The 23122-nt window shown below is 44.1% G+C and overlaps 1 protein-coding gene across 5 annotated transcripts in view; it reads left to right on the plus strand.

Moving 5' to 3' along the window:
- The first annotated feature begins 4278 nt into the window (after positions 1-4278).
- The window catches only part of RAB7A (RAB7A, member RAS oncogene family), a 32686-nt gene continuing 13842 nt past the window's right edge, over positions 4279-23122 (plus strand). Inside the window, exon 1 of one of the 5 annotated variants that reach the window (XM_083603144.1) lies at positions 4279-4430. The gene's annotated coding sequence lies outside the window, so the exon portion shown is untranslated. Of the gene's footprint in view, positions 5067-5240; positions 5289-23122 lie in introns of those variants that run through there. The other 4 variants (XM_083603146.1, XM_083603145.1, XM_083603147.1 and 1 more) reach the window with 4 other exon arrangements.

A 23122-nucleotide genomic window follows, 5' to 3' on the forward strand; every position in this document is an offset into this window, starting at 1 on the left:
GGCATCCCACTGAATTCATTGGGACTTGTTCCTCAGTAAACATGCTTAGGATTCATCAAGGCTGGTCCATTAGGGCAAATGGGGCACTTCCCCACCATCCTCAGTTGGCCCACCGCCAGCTCCCACCTGCTTTGCCTTCTTTACAACCAGTCCAGAAGATTGCACTGGGTCATCTTCCCCCTCCTTAGTCCTTGCGGAACTCAGCAGGGAGGAATCAATTGTCTCTGGTCCCACCTACTGTTGGTGTCCCCACCTTCTGGTGTATCACTGTCAATGGGTACCAGCCACCACTGCTTAGGTTTGTGCTGCATACCAGCAAGTCTGGTATGAGTTACTTCAAAGTAGCTATGCGTGGAACCAGGGTGTTGGTGGCTTGATTCCAGGAGGAATAAATGAGGCAAACTTTCACTTTTATAACATGTTGCTATTTAAATTGATAAGGAATCTTTAGAGGGATTGCTGTTGTCAACTAAAATCTCTTATTCGCCATTTATAGGCCTGCTTTTCAAACTTTTGAAATCTCCACCAATAAGTACATAAAAGAGTTTTGGCAACATTTGTTTGATAACTCGCTTCAAAGCTGAAGAACAAAAGCTGCATCAAAAACTTTCATGCCCTAGTCAATCAGTCAATCAATCAATCAATCTTACTGTATAGCAAAAGGTTTTTACAATGGACGACAGATAATAAAAGGACACTTTCATCTAAAATCATACAATGTAACCTGTAGCAGTTTACAAGATAAAAAGAAATTTACAACATTAAAACTGAAGATTGGAGTGCATTCACATAGCTGGAACGGAGCTTCTTGGTTGCCAGCGCAAATTTGGCTACCTGGTGTATAATATATAGATGTTTATCTGCTAGACGTTGAACTGTCACTTCCTGTGCGGATGACCTGAAAGCCAATTAAGAATTGGTGATATAAATTTTCTTCTGGGTGTTGTATACAGGGTGCAAATCAGTAAATAGTGTGGGGTGTCTTCTACTGGATTGCATCCATATATACATTTGCTCTCCACATGAGAAATTTCCTGATATCTCCCCTCTAAATATGCTGAGGGCATCTGTTGAAATATTAGTTCTGCAAAGGCCTTGCGTAGTTGTGGGAAGGTCAGAGTCTCAAGATAACAGGGCCTTGAGTGATTGGTCTTAATTTGGGGGTACCAAGTAGAGTAACCGGTGGCAATGGATGCATGCTGTCTTGGTTGGCACCCTGACCAAAAATCCAATTTCTAAGGTCACGTGGGCTAAGGGCTAAGTAGTTCTCCATTTGAAGATTATAAACTCTAAGCTAATCTTGGCACTTTTGTGCCCAGCCCCGTGTCCTTAGTTGCTCTAACCAGCAGAGCTTGATAAGGGTACGATCCTTGAAGGCATTTAGCCTGTGTCAGTATCTCAGATAGGCTAGATCAATTCTGGCTGCTAGCAAGGGGAGGCCCAACTCAGCTCTAAGGTGGGCTGCCGGTGTACCGCAAGGAAGCCCTAAAATCTGCCTCATAAATTTATTCTTGGGGGTGTCTATTTCAGATTTAACACCAATTCCTCATATGTCAGCTCCGTAGAGCGTTTTGGTGATGATTTTAGAGACAAAGATCTTAATAGCTGGGTTGATGAACTGCCTGCCCTTTGAATGGAAGAACTTATATAGGTGCCCAGTAGATCGGCCAGATATTAGCTTAATTGCTTCCAGATGGGGTTTCCATGGTGACTTCCCATCGATAAGTACGGTAATCCTAGATATTTAAATCTGGGTACTTGCTCAAGGGTGTGACCCTCTAGAGCAGCGGTTCTCAACCATCTCAACCCAGATGTTGTTGGACTACAACTCCCATCATCCCTGAGCTGAGCTCTGGCCTTGCTAGCTAGGGGTGATGGGAGTTGTAGTTCAACAACATCTGGGGATCCACAAGTTGAGAAAGGCTGCTCTAGAGTCTACCTGGACTTGGTAGTCCTCTTGCCAAATACAGTGACCTTGGTTTTATTGTAGTTTTTAGATGCTCTTTTTTACACAGCTGTCCAAATTTAACCAGCATCCTTCTAAGTCCAATTTCATTCCAATTTAACAAAAATAAATCATTGGTGTAGAGCAAAATTGTCATGCATGTCTCTTTATGGCAAGACTTCTCATTTGTCAGAATGAGATGCTTTCTACCTCAGCCAATCAAAACACAGTTGTTTCATTTGTCACAGGTGTGCAAATCAGTGTTTGCAGGATGAGTGAAATTTTCACTCTGCATAGAGAGAAAAATGTTAGAAAATGAAGAGGCTTTTAACAACACAAAGAGTGCATTGAACTCAGTGAGACTTCTAAGGAAATGGTTAGGATTACACTACTACTGTTACTGTTAGGTCTTGAGAGACAATGAGTACGCCTCTGGAGTGCTGCCTCCTGCATTGTTTTTGCTGCCTAGGGCCCCTTCAGACATTCTTTTTGTTCTGCATTCTCCAGGCTAAACTCTTCATCAGCCCCCCTTCACAAATGCTCTTGCCTGACTGGGATGAGGTTACTCACAATGAAATGTGGCCTTTGGAGTAGAAATAAAAGTTCCCTACCCTTCCCCTGGTGCAGATGTTCTCCCATAATCCCTGGCCATTGGCAATGCTTGATGGGGCCGATGAAGGACCAAAGGATCTCAACACCTGCCCTAGGGCTGAGAATCTTTGGAAATATGGTGTATCCCAGTTTCAGGGACAGGGGTGATGAAAACAGGCCTCATCCTGAAGATCTTGGAGGCTATTATAAAGCCAAAATATCAGCATATTGTTATAGCTCAATCAATTTTGGAGATAACATAGTAAAATTTCATTCCTTCATCTATGTGCTCTCTGCTGCTGCTCCTTTCACTTTGGCTTCCTTTGCTATACTTCGGTTCTTTAGCTCGTTTCCCCTTCTTGATAGTGAGGACCCACACCTGATATGTCTTTTCCCCTGCCTTAATCCTCTGTTGGACAGAGCAGTGTTGCACCCTCAGGACTCTCTCCCTGCAATACCACTTCCAGGTCAGACTGGGAGCCCCTTGGCACACTTTCTTGCTCCCTCCTCACAGGTACTTTGCAGTGAATTAAATATTTCCTTTTGTGGCTTCAGTCCATTTTATTGCTTTCTGATGAGTGCCAGGAGGGGGATTAGTAAACAATAGCCTCTTGAATAACCTCTTTCAGTTGCAAAATGTGTTTCTGTCACTAGTATAGTAGAGGTTTTAATTACTGATATTCTCTATGATTTTCTTCCAAGTTTTTATTTGTGAGATAGCCCAATTTGCTACAAAAAAAGACAAAAGGAAAGCAATTAAAAACATTAATGAAAAACTTCCAACATGGGGAAAAAAACCTTTACCTTGGGGGAATTAACAGCACAAACCTATGCTTGTTTACTCAGAATTTACTCTGAGTCAGAAGTAAATCCTGGGGTCTCTAGCTTTCAATGGGACTTATCATTGACTTACAAAAAATTACAATATGGACCATGTCCCATTAGCAAACTTAGGTTGTGAACTGCTCTGAGATCTATGGGTATTGGGCGGTATACAAATTTAATTAATACATAAATGGCATGGGAAAATGTTGTGAGCTCCTAGAATCAGAATTTAAGTTGCCGGGTAGGATGTCAAAAGCCAGGACCTTCAAGGTAGCCTTCTCTGAAATACAGGTACAACTGGTTCCACGTGGACCAACGTGTGGATGAGACGAGGGTGACAATGTCAGAAGGAGTCTTTTTTGGATTTTAGGGACCAGGGAACATTTGGGGGCAAGCTAGGACTAGTACAAACGGGGTGGGGGCTCCAACTGACCCAGGATGAAACCAGACTACTGGGAGAACAGCTTTTAAACTGATTGGGAACCTCTCGTCGAGGATGAAGATGATAAAAAGCTGATGACATTGAAAATTCTTATAACATTTTAAATGGGGGAGGCGTAAAACAAGCTAGTGCAATGGCACAAAGTACCACAGCGCCAGAAACTCTTGGAGAGGGAAAGCGAGAGGCACGGTATATAATGCCAGAAGCCTCTGAGACAAGATGGGGGAACTGGGTTGCGGCCTGCTTTCTTCAAAGTAAACTCGACCCAGCACCGGGAGGCTGCCAAGGCTCAAAGAGCAGTTCGCCCCAGAGTTCCCAGAAGCCCCTCAACCGCATCTAAGTCACGTGGGGCGCCGGCCAAACACCGTCGAGGTTAGCCCGGCCCGCCCGTCGTCGCACCAGACGCTCCCCGAGCCGCCTTGGGACACTAAGCCCCGCCCTCTGCCAGCCCCACCTATGCTCCTCCCCATCACGTCAGAGCGTCAACACGGCGGGCGGGTCCCGTGACCGGAAGAGGGCGAGCAAGAGGCGGAAGTGAAAGCGGGGAGGGTGTTTGGCCCCATTAATAGAGGGAGCCGAAGGTAGCGGAGGGGCGAGTCAGCGCGGCGGCCGAGCTTTTCATATACGGTGAGGGCGGAGGGGGCGATGCTGTGGGGCGGAGGGTGGGAGAGCGGGAGACCTAGAGAGGGCGGAGGCGGAGGCTGTTCGGGATCCAGGGCCGCTGGGCCCGGTGCTGGGTGCGAGGCCCCGGGTGCGGCGGTCTCGGCTCGCTCGCCGGGGCTGAAGGAGGGGAGGCTGGGTGCGGCTCCGTTAACGGCGCCGGAGCGGGTGCGGCTGCGGCTCCTCCTCCTGCCTCTTAGCTGGGGCCGCGTTTGCTGAGGGGTTTGGGGCGTCGAGGAGCGGCTGGCTGGGCCCCGCCCTGGTCTTCTAGGAAGGCAGGGAGCAAAGTCGGGTTGGTTTTTTCGCGGCGCGGGGGTGGCGGTGGGATATTTTACCCGCTTCGCTACCCTCCGCCTGTGTGTCACAGGAGCGGGTCTCCCCCGCGAGCACCGGTCGTGCCTGTGTGGCAGACCCGGCAGGAGAAGCCCGGGGCGCGGGGGAGGGTTGGTTCCTCTTTCCTTGTCTGGCTCCCTCCTTCCCTTCCACCAGCGCCCTCCCCGGAACAAAGAAACGTGGGAAAGGGGCCGCCCTCCCCCAGGGTGCTGTCACGGTGCGGGCCGCCCGGGACCGTTCGGCTCCCGAGTCCTCGGGAAGCTCTGGAAGGTGAGAGCGGAGGAGCAGCTTGCAAGGCCAGCCCAAGTTCCTTCTCCCCGCCCCTCCCGGCCAAACAATAAAGCTTCCCGTGGCTGCCGGCTGGAGCAAGGCATGTTGGATGACTTCCCGGTGGGGGTGCTAGCCCTGTTCGTATTATTGCCGAACTTTTGTAGCCTTTGCTCTCTTCTCCACCTTTCCCGTGTAGCTTTATATTTGTGATTACCCGAGGAGGTTGGTTTGTTCCTTTGCCGTGCTTAAAAAGGAGCTCTCGAAGTGCATGCAGAGGTTGGGGTGGGGGGGATTGTGGTGGAGGGCGGTGCTTTTTCCTAGTGGGCAGCATGCTGCCAGACACTCGGTCCCATTGAATGCAACTGGACTTAATCCTGAGTGGAGTGTTGCACATAAGCTATTAGTAATGATTGTGACTTGACAATACTAGTTTTGGTGAATTGCATGTGTGGAATGATGTGGCGATATTTACACAGAGAACTAAGAGAGTAGTTATTTGAAGAATCTATTACAGAATCTGCTCTGAATACCTTGAATGTTAAATAAATGGGGCCAGCTACATGTTATCTTACTAGCTAAACATGAGGTCATTGATAAGTTGGGATGGTAAACAAAATGTGATCTTCTCATCCTGGAGTGTTGCCTGTGAGTAATGCTTTAGAAGTCACTGGTCAGAGCAAGACTGCAGGTGTTCTGATCTCCAAGGTTTGAAGTGCTGATGTCCTTAAATAAAGATCTTATCTTATCTTAGTCCTATTGTAGTAGATCTTGTCAGGCTGATTCTTTTAAACCAGTTTGCTAAACTAAAAATATTTCAGCATGAGCACAATAGAAGCATGTTGTTTCTAAAGCATCAGCCAAATGGTAAGAACAAAAATGTATTGGGCCCTAAAACTGATTTTACTCTAATGACTACCAAATACTAACTACCATAGTAAAAGAAAACCTTTTTTTAAAGCCAGCTGAAAAACGGACCAGCGCAATATTTAGGTCAACAATAATGCAACACTCCTGGATGCAGACTATTCGTCAGATGTAACATATGTAATCTAGTATCTTTTATAGGCAGCATACATTTTCAGAATATATTTACTTTGTTCAGAGGCTGAAAAGTGAAACGTCCAGAAAACTCTTCCTGTTCTAAGCCATGCCCTCTTAGTTGGGAAGAACAAACATACTGTCTTGCTTGTGACTTCAGCAGCAGCTGATTAAGCACATGATTTAGTTTATGAATAGTTAACTATGATTTGACTAGGTATCAAATAAATGCCATGTCTTTAATGGAAGCAAAGAAATACATGTCACTTGTCTTTCGAAATCCTGGCATGTTTATGCAGAATCACTTTTTAGGGGGGAAATGGTCACATCCTGGACTTCATCAACATAGCCTCTATGTTCTAGATTAATTTTAAAAATAACTTTGTCTTATAAAATACAAATACTACAAAATCTGTAGAAATGTCTGCTTCATTCAGTGTCTCAGTAATAGAAAGATGCTCTTGCATATGTTTTCCTGCACGCAATACTGTACTTATAAAAGTTCCAGCCAAGGGTTCTTAAAAACAGACGCAAGAAAGGATAAACTCAGAATACAGGAAATAGATCACCTTAGAGCTGCAAGCTGCAGTACAAAGCTTTAAAAAATTTTTACTTTTAAGTTGGTATTGAAGTTTTTTTACTTTACCTGGCAGCTATTAAAGCAAGACCCAAGGCATTTTCAGTTCAACAAATTTGATTTCATACTGTGTGAGACCATATGCTTTGTGTGCAGAAGGTTCCGGCTTCAGTCTGGCTCTAGAGTAGCAGGTGTTGACTTATGCCAGCTACCAGAGAACTACTGCCAGTAAGAGTAAATGATACTGAACTCTGTGCACCAGTGGTCTGACCTAGTGTAAGGCAGCCTCCTAGGAAAAAGAAAGCTGACAACAGTTAAATTATATATGTGTGCTCTGAATTCAACCTGTATTCAAAATTATACATGGCAAGGGATATCCTGGAAGTGTGGTGTTATAGCAAACATTTTTAATGCAAGCCACTTGATGTTAAATCAACTAAAATGGTACTGGATTTCCTTCCATAGTTGGAAGCTCCCTGTTAAAATGAATGTCTATGTAGGTGGCAGACTGCCTTTGTCTGGAGGGAGCAGTACACTGAATAGGGCCAAAAATGGTAGTTATAGTTGGTGAATCTGTTTGAACCTGAGGGTTGTGTTCTTTTCTGGATATCCTTCTGGGCAGCATGCCAGCAGTGAGTGCAACTAGAGCAAAAGTGGCCAGGACAAAGAATGTTAATTTTACTTTTATACAGTGGACTAGTTTCTACCTTGCTGTTGAAAGCTGGCATCATCATTATTAGCTTTGTGGACACCCATCAACAAATATTCTGTAGTCAGTTTATAGAGCAATCTGCCAACCCCCAACTAAACAAGATGCAATATTAAAAGCACGCAAGAGTTAAAATAAAAATACAGTGTAACTTTGCTTCTAGCAAACAGACGAAACAGTAAATGGTTAGAGCCTGCCTTTTTATTTTATTAAAATAAGTTAGTTTAAAATGCATGGATAAAAATGTATTCACTTGGCACTGAAGAAACAATTAGAAGCAGTGCCAGGCAAGCTTCTATAGTGAACCTCGTTCATAGTTTTGGTGCCCACACCACGAAGGCTGTATTAGTAGCCATCCAACTGGCCTTACTTGGTGGGAGTGCAAAGAGGAATGTAAGGTTCAGGTAGGTATATATGGAAAAAGCCAACCTTTCAGTTAACCTGCCCACAAGCTATTAAGGGAATTAAAGCTTAAAACCAGCCATTGAAATTGGGTATGGAAAGACATTGGAAGCCAACATAGCTGGTAAAGTGCTGGCATAATATCACCAGAGTGTCCAGCCCCAGTTGATGATCTTGTGTTTCTGTCTTGAGCTAGCTGCAGTTTCCTGGCCATTTTTTAAAAGGATACCCCTTGTACACTGCATTGCAGTAATCTAAATAGGCAGCTACAACCACATACATAATTGTTCTCCAGGATGCATCCATCCAGGTATTTTTGCAATTGGTATATAGCCCAAGTAGATAAAATTGGAAGGGGGTATCCAACATGCACTCCAGATATTCCTGGACTAAAAGTCCCATCATCCTTGAATGTTGGCCATGCTGGCTTGCAGTGTTCGAAACTCAGATATAAGCTAAGTGCCAAACGGCTCCTTAAACCAAGGTTGCAGTTGCCAAAACGGAATGTCTAGTTGCTATTTTGAGGCAAGACAGCTCTAAAGTCTTATTTTTCAAATGATGGACTGCCTGTGATTGATTCTCAGTTAAACATCTGGCTAGTTCAGATGACTACCTTGAGCTAGGTTAAGAGCTTTGAGAAGTGCAAAGTCGCTTGATTCAGGGACACTCCACATATTGGCCTATTCCGACCGCTTTTCCTAAGGCAGACTGCTCTTGCTCAGTCTTCACAGAAAAAACAATTTGGTTCCAGAAATTCATTCTGATCATGCAGATAAAATATAACTGATAGAATTCTACAGGATGGAGTATTAGCATGTGAAAACAGTCCAGATCCAATGATCCCCAAATGGTGGAGATGTCAGGCACCATCCTGGCACCCTGTCATCTTCACTTGGTTGCAAGTGGTCGAAAGCCAGGTGCAAAATGTGCCTGGCTAATTTTGAAAACTCTGTGGGATTGATTAGAGTTGGACTGTAGTCCAGGAGCATTAGGAGGGCACCACGTTGAGTAACCATAGTCTCCTTAATTTTGGGGTGACAGTTTTCTTGCAGTTGCCTGAAGACAGATAATGCACCAGTTGTTGCCCTGCCTTACCTTCTTTGGGAAGCACACCCTCAACCAGTTTTGCAGATAAGTTAAATGTGTACTTGATTTTCTGTGAGATGCATGAGGGTAATGTTCTTAAATCCAGATCCTAGCCATGTAGCACACTCTTGATAGCTTCAGAAGATAAAACATTAAGGTAGATTTCTCCCTCCCCACCCCCCACGTGGGATTAGCCAACTCAGAGTTGGTTTGTGATACTGAGATGAATGCACGAAGCCTTCTTGGAGTCCTCTGTGAAATAGCTGGAGGTACTCTCTGTAATATCATTGGCAAGATCATTTCTGTTGCAGCAACACCATCTCTCGGGGTTATCTATCCACTCACTCATGCTGACTTGCAAGTCTTATACTTTTAGCCCTGACTAGTTATAAGGTGCAGGAAGAAAGTATGAGCAAACTCTGCAGGGGTCTCATCCATGTCTGATGGGTGATCTCATTACAGTAGCTGCATTTCAGGTGAACTGCTGGGCGCATTCACCCTAACACTAGCTGACAATTATACTCATCCCCATTAGATAATATCTCCCTCTATCTTCTGTGCCACTCTTCAGCTGTCCAAAACTCTTCCTTCTGTGCTTTCCTTAACGTTTTTCTCTGCCCTCCCCAGTGCTGGTAAATATGTTTCTTCCAATCTGCCATTTCATGCAAGGGTGTGAAAAATAACAAAATTAAACTACAGGCTGGAATTTAATGTAGTGCTAAGTGGAATTCACTTGTGCAAGGAAACATTTCCCTTTCTTCCCCTGCATGCCCCCTAATCTTGTTTTAGGGGTCCCCCACCCCTGAGCATATTCAGGAGTGGGAGGGGGGATAAGTTGCACGAGTAGGCCACATATACAACAACTCAGATGAATCCTGCCCAGAGAGCTCAACCTAATACAGTCATACCTCGGGTTGAAGTAGCTTCGGGTTAAGTATTTTCGGGTTGTGCGCTGCGGCGACCCAGAAGTAACGGAGTGCGTTACTTCTGGGTTTCGCCGCTCGCACATGCGCAGACGGTCAAAATGACGTCATGCACAGAAGCATCGAATTGCAACTCGCAGACATGGGTTGTGGTTCGCTTCTGGATGTGAACGGGGCTCCGGAACGGATCCGTTCGCATCCAGGGGTACCACTGTACTATAGAACTGTGTGCAGGCAGGAGGCACTGTGAATTGGTCCGTATACATTGCTTTCAGTGTTAGAAATTAGCCAGGCATGTTTTACTACTGGTGTAGGTCCAATTACAACCACATGGAGATCTCTGATTTGGTGACTGACATCTCCATCTAGCTAGCCTCTCCAGCTTTCTTAAACAGGTAAGCAGAAGAGCTTATTTATTGCATTTATATCTCACCTTTTTCTCCAAGGAGTTCATGCTTTTCCCCCTCCTCAGTTAATCCCTACAGCAACTCTGTGGTGTAGGTTAAGAGGCTGTGATTGGCCAAAGGTCACCCAATGAGCTTCATGACTGAGGGGATTTAAACTCTGATCTTCCAGGTCGTATTCTGACATTCTAACCACTACACCACAGAGGCTTCCTAGTACTTCTAGTACACAGTACTTCTGCTGTGGGGCAGCTATATAAATTAAGTAGGTAAATAAATATGGGAAGAGCAGAATGTCACTTAGAGAAGGATCTGAAATATTTTCCTTGAAGCTTGAATTTGTTTTATTATGGATTGTTTTGTTTTAATGTGTTGTATAACTCTTTGAAAAAAAAATTCTTTAAAATATAAAGAAATATATAAATGAAATTAATAATAATAAATCCCATGGTAAAAAAAGGCAACTAGACATTCTGTTGTGGTGGCCATAACCTAAGTTTAAGGTGCCATTTGGTGATTAGCTTATATATCTGAGTTTCTAACACTGCTTTGCATCAAATATTATTCCCATGGCACTCTATAACAATATATGATGAGGGTCAGTGATGCAGTTAAAGAGAGCCTGCATAGCTTCAACATAGCTCAATTCTGGGTTGACTCTGACTAGTGTAGAATTAAACATCTAATGTTAAGCTTGAGAAATAGGTTTTCAAGAAACCACTCTGCACTATACAGATGCCCCAAATGCAAAGTTTGAAGCACCCTTTTAACACCATTGGATGTATTGGAGTACAACATTTTGTGTGTAGTGGGATAGTCACTAATTTGCACCCTGATGCTTTTCAGTCCATTCAGGGACTTGGAATTCAGCCAGCAAGAGGGCTGGTTCAAGAAGTGTTGCTCTGACTTAGGTCAGGACGGGCTCGTAAGAACAAGGTAGGTTGTATAAACATGGCTTGGTTATGTATCACAGCTGAATGATTGGTAGGTAAATGAATAGACTAGGAGTTGCTGTATAGCATGCAGGCATTTCATGGAGCATTCTGTTATCAGTTGCTATCATTCTGGCACATATTGCTACAAGCATATCTGCTGATGAGCTTTCCTTTTTGTTTTTTTAAACCAAAGCTGCAGCTTACATGCAGCAGCTGTGCTTGAAGCTCTCTGCCCAGCACTGGTCTGCCCTTGGTGATGTCATTCTTGCTGTTCTGTAAAGCATTTCTTACATAGAAGAGAGCCTAACTACATGGCAGGTTTTCTCAGTAGTGCTGTTAATGTAAACTGTAATGTAAAAGTAGAAAGTCTGGTCAAGCCTACCAGCCTGATTAGCTAATATTGTTTGTTATATTGATGAGTTGCTTTGCACCAAGACAGTCACAAAGCAGCTTGCAGAATAAAAATCCATACAAAAGCACGTTAAGAAGTGTCTATCCAACAATAATACTTGAGGAAATATACTTTCCATTCACCAAAGAACAATTGTCACAAAACCACCAGCATGCCCTCTAAAACGGCAGCAGTACTAAAACCAAAACATTTTCCTGGTGCCAGAAAGTGTTGATTCTAGGCGCCTTGACCTGTGAGAGTATTACAGAGAGGGTGGGCAGGGGCTGCCAGCTGAAAGGCCTGCTATCCCATAGCTAGCCTCTGGATTTCACTAGGGAGGACTTGCAAATGTTGAGAAGGGCCTTGGGCTATCTTGGGCTCCAGATATATTCAAATGGCAGAGCCATCCATTAGGTTTTGTGGTTCCAAGTTGTGTAAGGTTTTATAGGTAAAAGCCATTACTTTGAATTGAGCTCAGTGGCATATTGTTAGCCAATACAACTTCACCAGAACTGGTGAGATATGTTCAGACCCCCTAGTTCCCATTAATAATCTGGCTGCTGAGTTCTGCACTATAACAACAGCTTCAAAGACAATAATACAGTGGGACCTCGGGTTACAGACACTTCAGGTTACATACGCTTCAGGTTACAGACACCGCTAACCCAGAAATAGTGCTTCAGGTTAAGAACTTTGCTTCAGGATGAGAACAGAAATCTGGTAACAGTAGCGCAGCAGCAGCAGGAGACCCCATTAACTAAAGTGGTGCTTCAGGTTAAGAGGAGTTTCAGGTTAAGAACGGGCCTCCGGAACAAATTAAGTACTTAACCCGAGGTACCACTGTACATATAATGTATTGCAGTAATGTAGTCTAGACCACTGAAGCTAAACTCTTGTCTATCTAGATAGGATTGCTGTAGGGTTAATTGTGAAAGGCAGCAGAAGGGACCAGTGTTAGAAACTCAGATATATAATCTAATTGCCCAATAGCGCTTTAAACCCAATGTGGTTGACACACTGGAATGTCTTGGCAGTGTGCCCCCCCCCTGGATTTATTATTATTGTTCATTTCATTTCTATACTGCTTCATATAAGTGACATTTTGCTTTTCTGAGTCACCAAGCTGGCATCAGAAATCTCCACATGGTTGCATTTGGACCCACGTCAGTCACAAAATGCAGCTGGTGCCTGGCTAATTTCTAATACTGGAAGGCACCCTGCACTTGTGGGGTGGCGCTTCTGCCTCCAATGGTGGTCATAGAGCCAGGAGGTCTCCAAGCTGCCCACCTGATCTTTTAGTGGAAGCACAACTTTGTCCAGAACATGGAGCACTCAGTAAACCTTGGGGCTGGCAAAAAGTGTTGCCTGTTTAAGCAAGCAGGTTATTCTTAACTAAATTTTTTAGGTGCTGTTGTGAAATACAAACCTGTAAATTACTGAGTGTTGTGAAATTTAAAGGAGGTGGCACTTTAATTGCCATAAAGGCTAATTCAGAGTTGAGACCATAAACGCTTGATAGAAAGATTTGCATTGTTCTCCTGAGTACTAGAAGTATTCATGTATCATACAAGATCTAGCATTGCTGACTTCTCAAATAAAAATTGCATAGGGTGTCTTCTCAAAGAGGGGAGGGGCTTATCTGTTACTTAATCATAGTGTTTCACTAATTCAGTTTGTACACAGGTTGTCTTTAAGCGTCTAATACATTTGCCTGTGTGATCTAGCAGTTTGAAACTGCCCATTGTGCCCAGATTAATAGTGAAGGCTCGATAAGATGTAAGCCTGGTTTATATTTGATAAACTATTATGAAGATAGTAAATCCTTGTGGCTAGGTAAGGAAACAGTTGCATTAACCAGGTGAGTTACTCCTTTGCTAGAAGATTTTACAATGATGACATAAGACTTGATCTAAAACTAGTCCAGTACTCTGCTATATCTTGTGGACAGGTTGTATGGCAGGGTAACTTCTTTACCTGTACTTGCTGCTTAACAAATTACTCATTTTAGTTCTTGTTGTTAACTGAATAGATTTATCTGGTTTTCTGTATCTAGCTTAATTTTTTTCAAACCATTGTAATATAAGTATACCATTGTAATGCTAATGGAGACCCTCCTACCTTGAGCCCTTCTTGAATCTTTTTCTGTTGCTTTCATGTGCCTCAAGCTTGGAACTAAAGGACTAGAAGCTAGCAAGCACTGGCAGTCATGTTTAGGTATCAACTGTTAGTGGTTCCAGAATCTGTGGGAGGCAGGGCTGATGTGCCAAAGTTGACTGTCGATCTAGGTGGTGAAGAGTTAGGGATTTGAAAGCAGATGAATCCATTGAATCATTCATGTGTTAGCAGTGAGATTTTGTGTTGCATGCCCTTGAGCGTACTTTGAAAAACCATGTGAAATAACCATTCTAATATATCTAGGGTATGGCAACAACCAAGTGAGCACATCGGACTGCAAAGCCTAGTTCCACCCTACCTCCTCAGAGGCTGAACTGCCACTTTCAGCTGTTCAGAAGCTTTTCCTAGTGTCTTTGCTGCTTCTCAATTTGAGGAGGGGCATTTATAGGAAAAGTACAACTTGCCACTCAAATGTGTGGCTCTATCCTAGCTGCATTTAGAAACTCAGGGGAGAAATGCTGATTGCTTATACTTCTGCTCACTTCCAAAAGAATCATTCAACTGTGCTGAGTTCACAATACATCTAAAACCATTATAGAAAGTCAAAGACTCATTCTGACGGGGTGGGGAAGCAGACATGGAGTGTTTTCTCAAGGAGGGGGGGTAAGTGATTAAGCACCCTGAGCCCACACATGATGCTGTAATCTGACTGTGCAGCCTTGAGCCAAGTACTGTTCCTATGGACACCAGAGGGAGTGAACAGGAGGAGGGAAGACATGCCACCAGAAAGAAAGTTGGCAAGAGGAACTTGCTTAATATGTGCAGAAACTGAAATACTGTTCATTTTTAACTGAATTTATTTCCTTCAAAGTAGCATAGCATGTTCAAGGTATCCTCTCTTTCGGCCCCTCCCCTCATAGTTGTGCCCTACAATATAGAAGCACAAACCTACCACAGTGTGCTAGGCTTTGAGACATACCGGTATATTAACTCAGTAGAACAGCTTCTGACTCCTAAGGGTAATGCGGAAAGAGCCTGTTCTATCTCTGGCACAGTGTAGGTCCCATGTTTATATGGGAGAACTGACAATTTCATCAGATGGAATATATGTACAGCTGCTGAACCGGTATAGATGCCACCTGTACTTTTCCAGAAGCTTCTGACTCTTTACATTCCTCCAGATTGGCACTTGACAGGCCTGGTGTCCAAATACCTCTTTAAAGGAGGAAGCAACTGGTCAGGAGCGTAAAGGCATATTCAGGCCAAGTGTACAGGAAATCAGTAAAGTAGCAAGGCTAGTAGTGGCTGACTTGTTACCTATGTGACTGATAGTTGGCCCTGTGGTCTTTAAATTTGCAGAGTGTCCTAATCTACATTCTATCTGGTAGTGATTGTGAAATGGCGGTTTAGTTGCTTGTGGCCAAATACCTAGCAGCCAAATACAGAATAATCTGTCCCAGGTGAGTTAACATTAGCAGATGCAAATTAACTATGGGTACTATCTAAGTCATGCTCTGAGTAGATCCATTAAAATTAATGTACTTAAAATTAGGAATGACTAAAAGTCACTTTCTCTTGCTGTATTCTGAATACTGCCTGGTTGGAGACCACCCTAATAATGCAGGGATTTGGAATTGGATCCTGCTGGTGGGCCAGTTTCCAACCCCCCCCCCCAATAGGCCACCTTGGGTAAGTGGGCATGGTCACTCATCTGTCAGGTGATTGACACCTGTCCAAGTTGCTGATTCAAATCACTTCCTTCAGCCCCCACAGCTGCTCTAGAGAATTCCCAGCAGGGCTTCCATTCAGCATCAATCAGCTGATTGGTGCTGACAGGGAGCCACACTTGCAAAGGAACAAATGGACCCACCCTTTCCTCACATTTGATGTTGCCTGTGACCTCAGGTATGTGGCAGGTGGCTGTGGTCTGTGGGAAACTTCGGCGGGCCAAATTGAGGCATGTGCTGGGCCTAACTAGGCCCAAGGGCTGAAGGTTCCCCACCTCTCCTGTAATAACTTAATTCAGCTTTTGTTTTATGCAAGCTGTTTGATAAATAAATTGCTGTTGTGATAGAAAACAGTAAAACAGCAAAAAAAATCTTCACAATTCTAATGAGTAGAAAATGCTTTGGAACTACAGAATTTGGAACATGGTGTGAATTAGGTAGTATCTGGCATATCAGAAGTAGCTTGCAAACCTTTTCCCAACTCCTAAGAGCCTCTTTCCAGCATAACTCTAAAACAGGAAGGTTCTTGGCGAAGTATATATAAATCTGAAAACATACTCTATGTAGTGAAGTACTGCTGTTACAGACACAGTAGATAGGTTACAGGTTCTAGTTTTTTAAAATATGATTTCAAAAGAAAAATATTTAGGGAGGGTCATACACACCATGCCCCTAAATGCCGTTGACTGCTGAAGTGGCAAACATTGTGTGAATTCATGGCATTCCTTAAGCAGTGGTAACTACCAGAGTGTTAAAGGTGCCAGATATTCCTTTACAAATGTAATGCAGAAATTAACTGCTAATTCTGCACTCATTGAGCAGGTCAAATTTCTATTGCTTAGAGCCTTTGCAAAAATTGAGATTCAAACCAGCTCAAAGGTATGCAACAAATTATATTTGAAAATACAAATTAGTAAAAAAAAGGTATATAAAACACAATAAACAAAAGCCAGACTTGAGGATAAGAAAGCAGTAAAACAAAGGACAAAGAAAGCAATAAAATCAAATTGGGTATCACCCTGATAATCCTTCTTTCTCTGAAAGCAGGGGGAGGCCCAATTACAGTGGTTCTGGGTAGGGGAAGGTATGGCATGGGAGGTGGGGCAGACCAGTTAAGGTGCACATGGCACAGGTAGTTAGTGACTGTGCTATGTGCCAGCCCCCTCCTCCAACCTGGGGAATTGTGGTTGTCATATCAGCCAGCCCTCAGGTCTGTGACTGATGCTGTTGAATGCAAGGTCGGTCCAGAATAAAATCTCCCTCATCCATTATCTGATTATGGATGAGGAGGCTGATTTGGCATCTTTTACTGAAACTTGGGTGGGTGAGCAGGGTGGAGTTGGTCTCACCCAGCTGTGCCCACCTGGGGACTCAGTGCAGCATCAGGCTAGACTCAAGGGTCGGGGAGGGGGAGTTGCTGTGGTTTATACAGATTCTCTCTCTATCTCCAGGCTCTTTGTCCAGTCCGGGGGGTGGGGTGGGTTGGGAATCTAGAGTGTGTGTTCCTGGCATTGGACAATTGGGACAGATTAGGGATTCTGCTGGTTTCCTGTCTGCCTCGCTGCCCAGCAATCTCCCTGCCTGAGCGGACAGAACTGGTCTCGGAGAAGGTGTTGGGTACTCCTAGACTGCTGGTTCTGTGAGACTTCAACATTCATGCCAAGGCAGCTGGCTCTGGGGCAGCTCACGACTTCATGGCTGCCATGACAACCATGGGGCTGTCCCAACATTTCCCCGGCACAAAGCACATGGCAGGCCACACTCTGGACCTTGTTTTCTTGACTGGGCAGCAAGAGGCTGATTTGAAGGTGGGGGACATTGATCCCCTGCATTGTTTAACATCTACATGAAACCACTGGGTGGGGTTATCTGGAGGTTTGGAGTATGTTGTCAGCAGTATGCTGATGACACTCAGCTCTATTTCTCCTTTACATCTGCAGGTGAGGCAGTGGAAGTGCTGGACCAGTGTCTTGCCTCAGTAATGGACTCCATGAGAGCCAACAAACTGAAACTCAATCCACATAAGACTGAGCACTATTAGTGGTTGGTACCCTAGACCAGATAGGTGGGAGATCACCTGCTGTTGATGGGGTTACACTTCCTCTGAAGGAGCAGGTTCATAACTTGGGGGTGCTACTGGATCCTTAGCTGTTGCTTGAGGCTTAGGTGGCCTCAGTTGCCTGGAGTGTCTACGCTGCTTTCTGGACAGGGATAACTTAACTACTTTTGTCTATGCTGTGGTAACCTCAAGGTTGGATTACTGAAATGTGTTATACATAGGTCTCATGGAACTTTGAAGTGTCAGGCATAGCTCTAATGGCTTTAGCCCAAACGTAGCAGAGTTTTCCTGCACAGCGAAGAAGCTAGTTGAGGTGGAAATGACTAGTCAGCTAGACTCAGAATAACTATTTACAGGATTTATTAAAAGGAAAAATAAAACCAGCAGAGTTTCTGCATACAAAACAAAGCAAAATAAATCCTTTCTTTCTCTCTCTCTCTCTTAACCATACACAGCACTCCTACTCCTAACACACCCCTAACACACCAAACTGTGCTAGCAATCCCTAGATAACAGAGTTGAGTGCTGGTCGTTAACCAATCAGAGTAAGTAGTTTCTAGGTCAAGCTGACCTTGGCTTTCTGCCAAGAGTAAATTGACACGGCCTTGAGTTAATTGTGTGAAGCCAGAATCTGTAAGTTTCCCATGAGAACCAATTAACAGAAACTGAACACCCCCTCACAGATTCTGCTGGACAATTAACATCAAATACACCTATGTAGGAGATTATTTTTCCAGCAAACCTAAACCCTTGCACATTCGCTTGTTCTTTACCTTTGCCAATGGTTTAGTTAACACGTCTGCTACATTTTCTTCACTTGATACATAAGTACAGGTGATTACATTGTCTTGTACACAGCAACGCACATTTTGGTATTTTACAGAGATATGTTTGGAACGCGATTTGAAACCCTCTGTTTTACTTAAGGTTATACAAGCTTGATTATCAATGTAAACTTGTACTGGTTCTCCACAATTTACATTTAAATCTGTTAACAAATGCTTGAAATAAATCACCTCGTTGCACAATTCACTCAACGCGGCGTACTCTGATTCCGTTGATGACACACTTACAACGTCTTGCTTGCGTGACCGCCAGCTGATTAAAGCTCCACCGACCATTATGACTAGTCCTGTGACAGATTTTCTATCCGGCAAATTTCCCCAGTCACTATCACAGTAGCAACTCAACATTTCATCCTCTGAAGAATTTAATTGTAACATATAGCCAATTGTCTGTTTGAGGTATCTCAGAACTTGTTTTACCCCTTTCCAGGCATTTAGTGTGGGTTTTGAGACCAATCTACTTAATATGCCTACTGCATAGCTAATATCAGGTCTGGACCACTGTGCTAGATACAATAAACTTCCAATTACAGAATGATATACATCAGGATGTTCAAATTCAGGACTCTCATCTGTATGAAGTGTTTTTATGAAACCTGGATCCATAGGCACCACTGCCCCTTTGCAATCCTGCATCCTGTATGTAGTCAGTAGTTGTTTAACTTTGTTCTGCTGACTAATTAGGCAGCTGCCATCTTGGGCCCAGCACACTTCCAACCCTAGATATGTCCTAACCGGGCCTAAGTCTTTCACTTTGAACTTACTGGACAATTGCTTGGCAAACCTTTTAGTTTGTTTATCTGTTTTGCAAGCATACAATACATCATCTACATAAATCAGACAAAACTCTTGATCACTGCCTGTACCACGTACATAAACACAATTGTCAGCTGTACTCTGCTTGAAACCAAATGACACTAAGGCCTCATGGAAACATTTGTTCCAAGATCTTGCAGCCTGTTTGAGACCATAAAGAGCTTTATTTAATTTCAACACTCTATTGGAACCTGTCTCATAACCAGGCGGTTCGGCTAGATACAGGTCTTCTGATATTGATGCATGTAAATATGCAGTCTGGATATCAAAATGGTTTAACAGGAGTTTTCTCTTTGCTCCAAGCGTTAGAATCAGCCTTACACTGTCCCCCTTAGCAGTAGGGGAAAAAGTCTCGTCATAATCTTTTCCAGGCCTTTGAGAGTATCCTTGAGCCACTAAACGAGCTTTGTATTTGTACTCTCCTGTCACCAGAGGTTTAAGTTTGTACACCCACCTGCAGCCTACAATCTTTGCCCCCTCAGGCGCTGCTACTGGTGTAAAAACCTTGTGCTCATTCAGAGAGGACATCTCTTCCTCCATTGCCTGTTTCCAGAGCTCTGCCTCCTCTTTTGGTAACTTTAACACCTCCTGAAAACTCTTGGGCTCTGCAATTACACTAAACACATTTGCAGTATCTGGAGAAAAACGCACCGGAGGCACTCCTTTGTTTTGTCTTTTAGATCTTCTGGGAGAAAATTTTTCTTCTGACCCACTTTCCTCCTCAGAACTACGACCTCTCTTTTGTTGCTTAGCAACTGGTCTCTGGCTAATTCCACTTTCTTGAGAGCTCTTCTCTGAACTTTCCTCCCCCTCAGACTCTGATTCTCTATGTTTACCTTCAGAGTCATGAAGCTCCTGGGAAGGTTCAAACCAAACCTCAGTATTGGCATGTAGTCTCTCCCAGCCACTATGTTCACAAAAACTGGCATTCCTGGAGATCACAATGCCATTTGTCCCTTCAGCAAAGCGGAAACCTTTTCCCAGCTCCTGGTAACCCACAAACACTAACTGTTTGGTCTTAGGATCTCCCTTCTTTCTCATTTGTTTTGGAATTAATACCCAGGCTTTTGATCCAAACACATGCAAATGGTCAATTTTGGGTTTTTTCTGAAACAATTTAAAGTACGGAGTTGTACCTATTGTTTGATGAAAGAGCCTATTTTGGAGATAACACGCGGTGAGCATGCTCTCCCCCCAATAAGACATGGGCAAATCAGCATCATCAAGCATGGCAAACATCATGTCTTGTAAAGATCTGTTTTTTCGCTCTGCAACGCCATTCTCCTCTGGGGAAAAAGCGTTCGTTTTTCTATGCCCAATGCCACGCTTTTGTAACCAATCTCTAAAAGCATTTGACATAAATTCACCACCTCTGTCCGTCTGAATCCTTTTGAGTTTAATGGACAGAAATCTTTCCACAGATGCCACCCAGCCTTTAAACTTAGTGAACACGTCACCCTTATTCTTCATGGGAAAAACCCAAGAATAACGCGTGGCGTCATCCACAATTGTTAATGAAAAACGCGATCCACCCCTGCTTACAGCAAACGGACCAATTACGTCCATGTGAACCAGCTGTAGCGGTGACTCACTAACTCTGTCACTTCTGGGGTAAGAGACTCTGTGGGTTTTAACCTTTTTACAAACATTACAATCAAGGTACTTGTTACAACTCTTTAAATTACCCCCATCAGCCAATTCAGACATTTTTAGTATACTTTTCCAGCCAGCATGCCCCATTTTCCTATGCAATAAGTGCACACAGTTGTCATGTATAGCTTTGTTATTCACTGCAGGCTGAGATTTACTGACTACTGCTGCAACTTGAGATCCTGCTTTAAACCAAAACAAGCCTCCCTCTGACTTAGCAGTGCCTAAAATCTCACCAGCCTTCTTAATAATGCAACTGTCTCCTTCAAAATACACTTTAAACCCAGCTTTTAGCAAACAATCTACAGACATCAGATTGCTCCTTAATGAAGGCACATAAAGTACATTTTGCAGGCATTCACGAAGACAAGGAACAAAAACTGCACCCCCTGAAATCACTTCGGAAGTACTTCCGTCTGCTAGAGCCACCTGGCTGCGCTGTGCTGAGTTCTTGGAAACAAACAATTCATCTGAATTTACGATGTGCCGAGACGCTCCCGAATCGACCACCCAGACAGCTTGTTTCTCATCAGCAATCTTGACCTCGGCGGTCACCAGCTGAGCCGACTGTTTTTGTTTGAAGAACTTCTTTTTCCGCTGCTGCTGCTGCTGCTGCTGCTGCTGCTGCTGCTGATCTCGTCTCTGCTCCTGCACCGGCAACTGAGACTTGACCAACTCAGGACATTGTCGTTTTAGATGCGCTGAAGACCCACATCGGAAACAACGCCTAACAGCAAACGCAGACTCCTCACCGGCACGCTGCTCTTGCTTCACCCCTGGCACGGCATGAGAACTCCTTCCAAACCGCCCGCCTGTAGAAGCCTCTGCAGCCAACGACCTTTCTTGCCTCTTCTGCCACTCTTCAATCAAACGCCCAGTAACGTAACTGATTGATAAATCACGCTCCTGTATGCCTTCTAGAGACAAAACTAAATTATCCCAGCTTTCCGGGAGAGAACTCAAAATAATAGCCACCTTCTCCTGCTGGTCTAATGCACAGTCTCTTTCCTGTAGCGCAGCAAACTTTAACTGTAAACTGTGTAGGTGTTCCTGCATTGTAACCCCAGGCTGTAACATTGCCTTGTACAATGCCTTGCAAATGAACAGCTTGGAAACCGCTGTCTCACGCACATGGAGTTCTTTAAGTGCTTGCCACACACCTCTAGCTGTCTTGATTCCCCTCACATACGGCAACTGGGAATCTTCCAGCCCCAAGACAATTGTGGCCCTTGCTCTTTGGTCTTTATCGAGGTCTTCATCATCAGGCTTTGCAGGAAACTTACTCACCACTTGCCAGAGACGATCCCTCTGCAGCACTGCCTGCATGCGTTCCGACCACAGCAAGTAATTGGAGTCATTCAGACGCTCAAAAGCCATCTGAACTGGTTGTGAGGCCATCTTGAGAGCGATGTCCCTGGAACCCGGAACCAGCTACTCACGACCACCGAGAGAGAAAACAGGAACCACAGCACCCAGCACTCACACGCTGCAGCTGTTGTCCTTGTGTCCACTGCGTCACCAGCTCACAACAGTCAGGAACCAGCCAGTGTCCATCTGCTGCACCAACAGGAACAACAACTTCTGGAACTACTGGAACCAACGCCGTTGATGCTGACACCACCACAACTCAGGCTGGCAGCACAATACCCATAACCTCATGGAACTTTGAAGTGTCAGGCATAGCTCTAATGGCTTTAGCCCAAACGTAGCAGAGTTTTCCTGCACAGCGAAGAAGCTAGTTGAGGTGGAAATGACTAGTCAGCTAGACTCAGAATAACTATTTACAGGATTTATTAAAAGGAAAAATAAAACCAGCAGAGTTTCTGCATACAAAACAAAGCAAAATAAATCCTTTCTTTCTCTCTCTCTCTCTTAACCATACACAGCACTCCTACTCCTAACACACCCCTAACACACCAAACTGTGCTAGCAATCCCTAGATAACAGAGTTGAGTGCTGGTCGTTAACCAATCAGAGTAAGTAGTTTCTAGGTCAAGCTGACCTTGGCTTTCTGCCAAGAGTAAATTGACACGGCCTTGAGTTAATTGTGTGAAGCCAGAATCTGTAAGTTTCCCATGAGAACCAATTAACAGAAACTGAACAAGGTCTGCCTCTGAAGATGGTTCGGAAACTTCTGCTAGTGCAGAATTCAGTGGCCAGGTTGCTCACCGGAGCAAGATCATTTGAGCATATTACACCAATCCTGGTCCGACTGCACTGGCTACCAATTAGTTTCCAGGCCGAATTAAAAGTGCTGGTTTTGACATATAAAGCCTTAAATGGCTCGGGACCACAATACTTCAATGACCGCTTGTTCCCATATGAACCTACCCAAAACCTGAGATCATCTTCTGAGGCCGTTCTTCATGTGCCACCTCC

Source organism: Podarcis filfolensis, assembly GCF_964270895.1.
Source record: "Podarcis filfolensis genome assembly, chromosome: 2".
Classification (NCBI taxonomy): Eukaryota; Metazoa; Chordata; class Lepidosauria; order Squamata; family Lacertidae; genus Podarcis; species Podarcis filfolensis.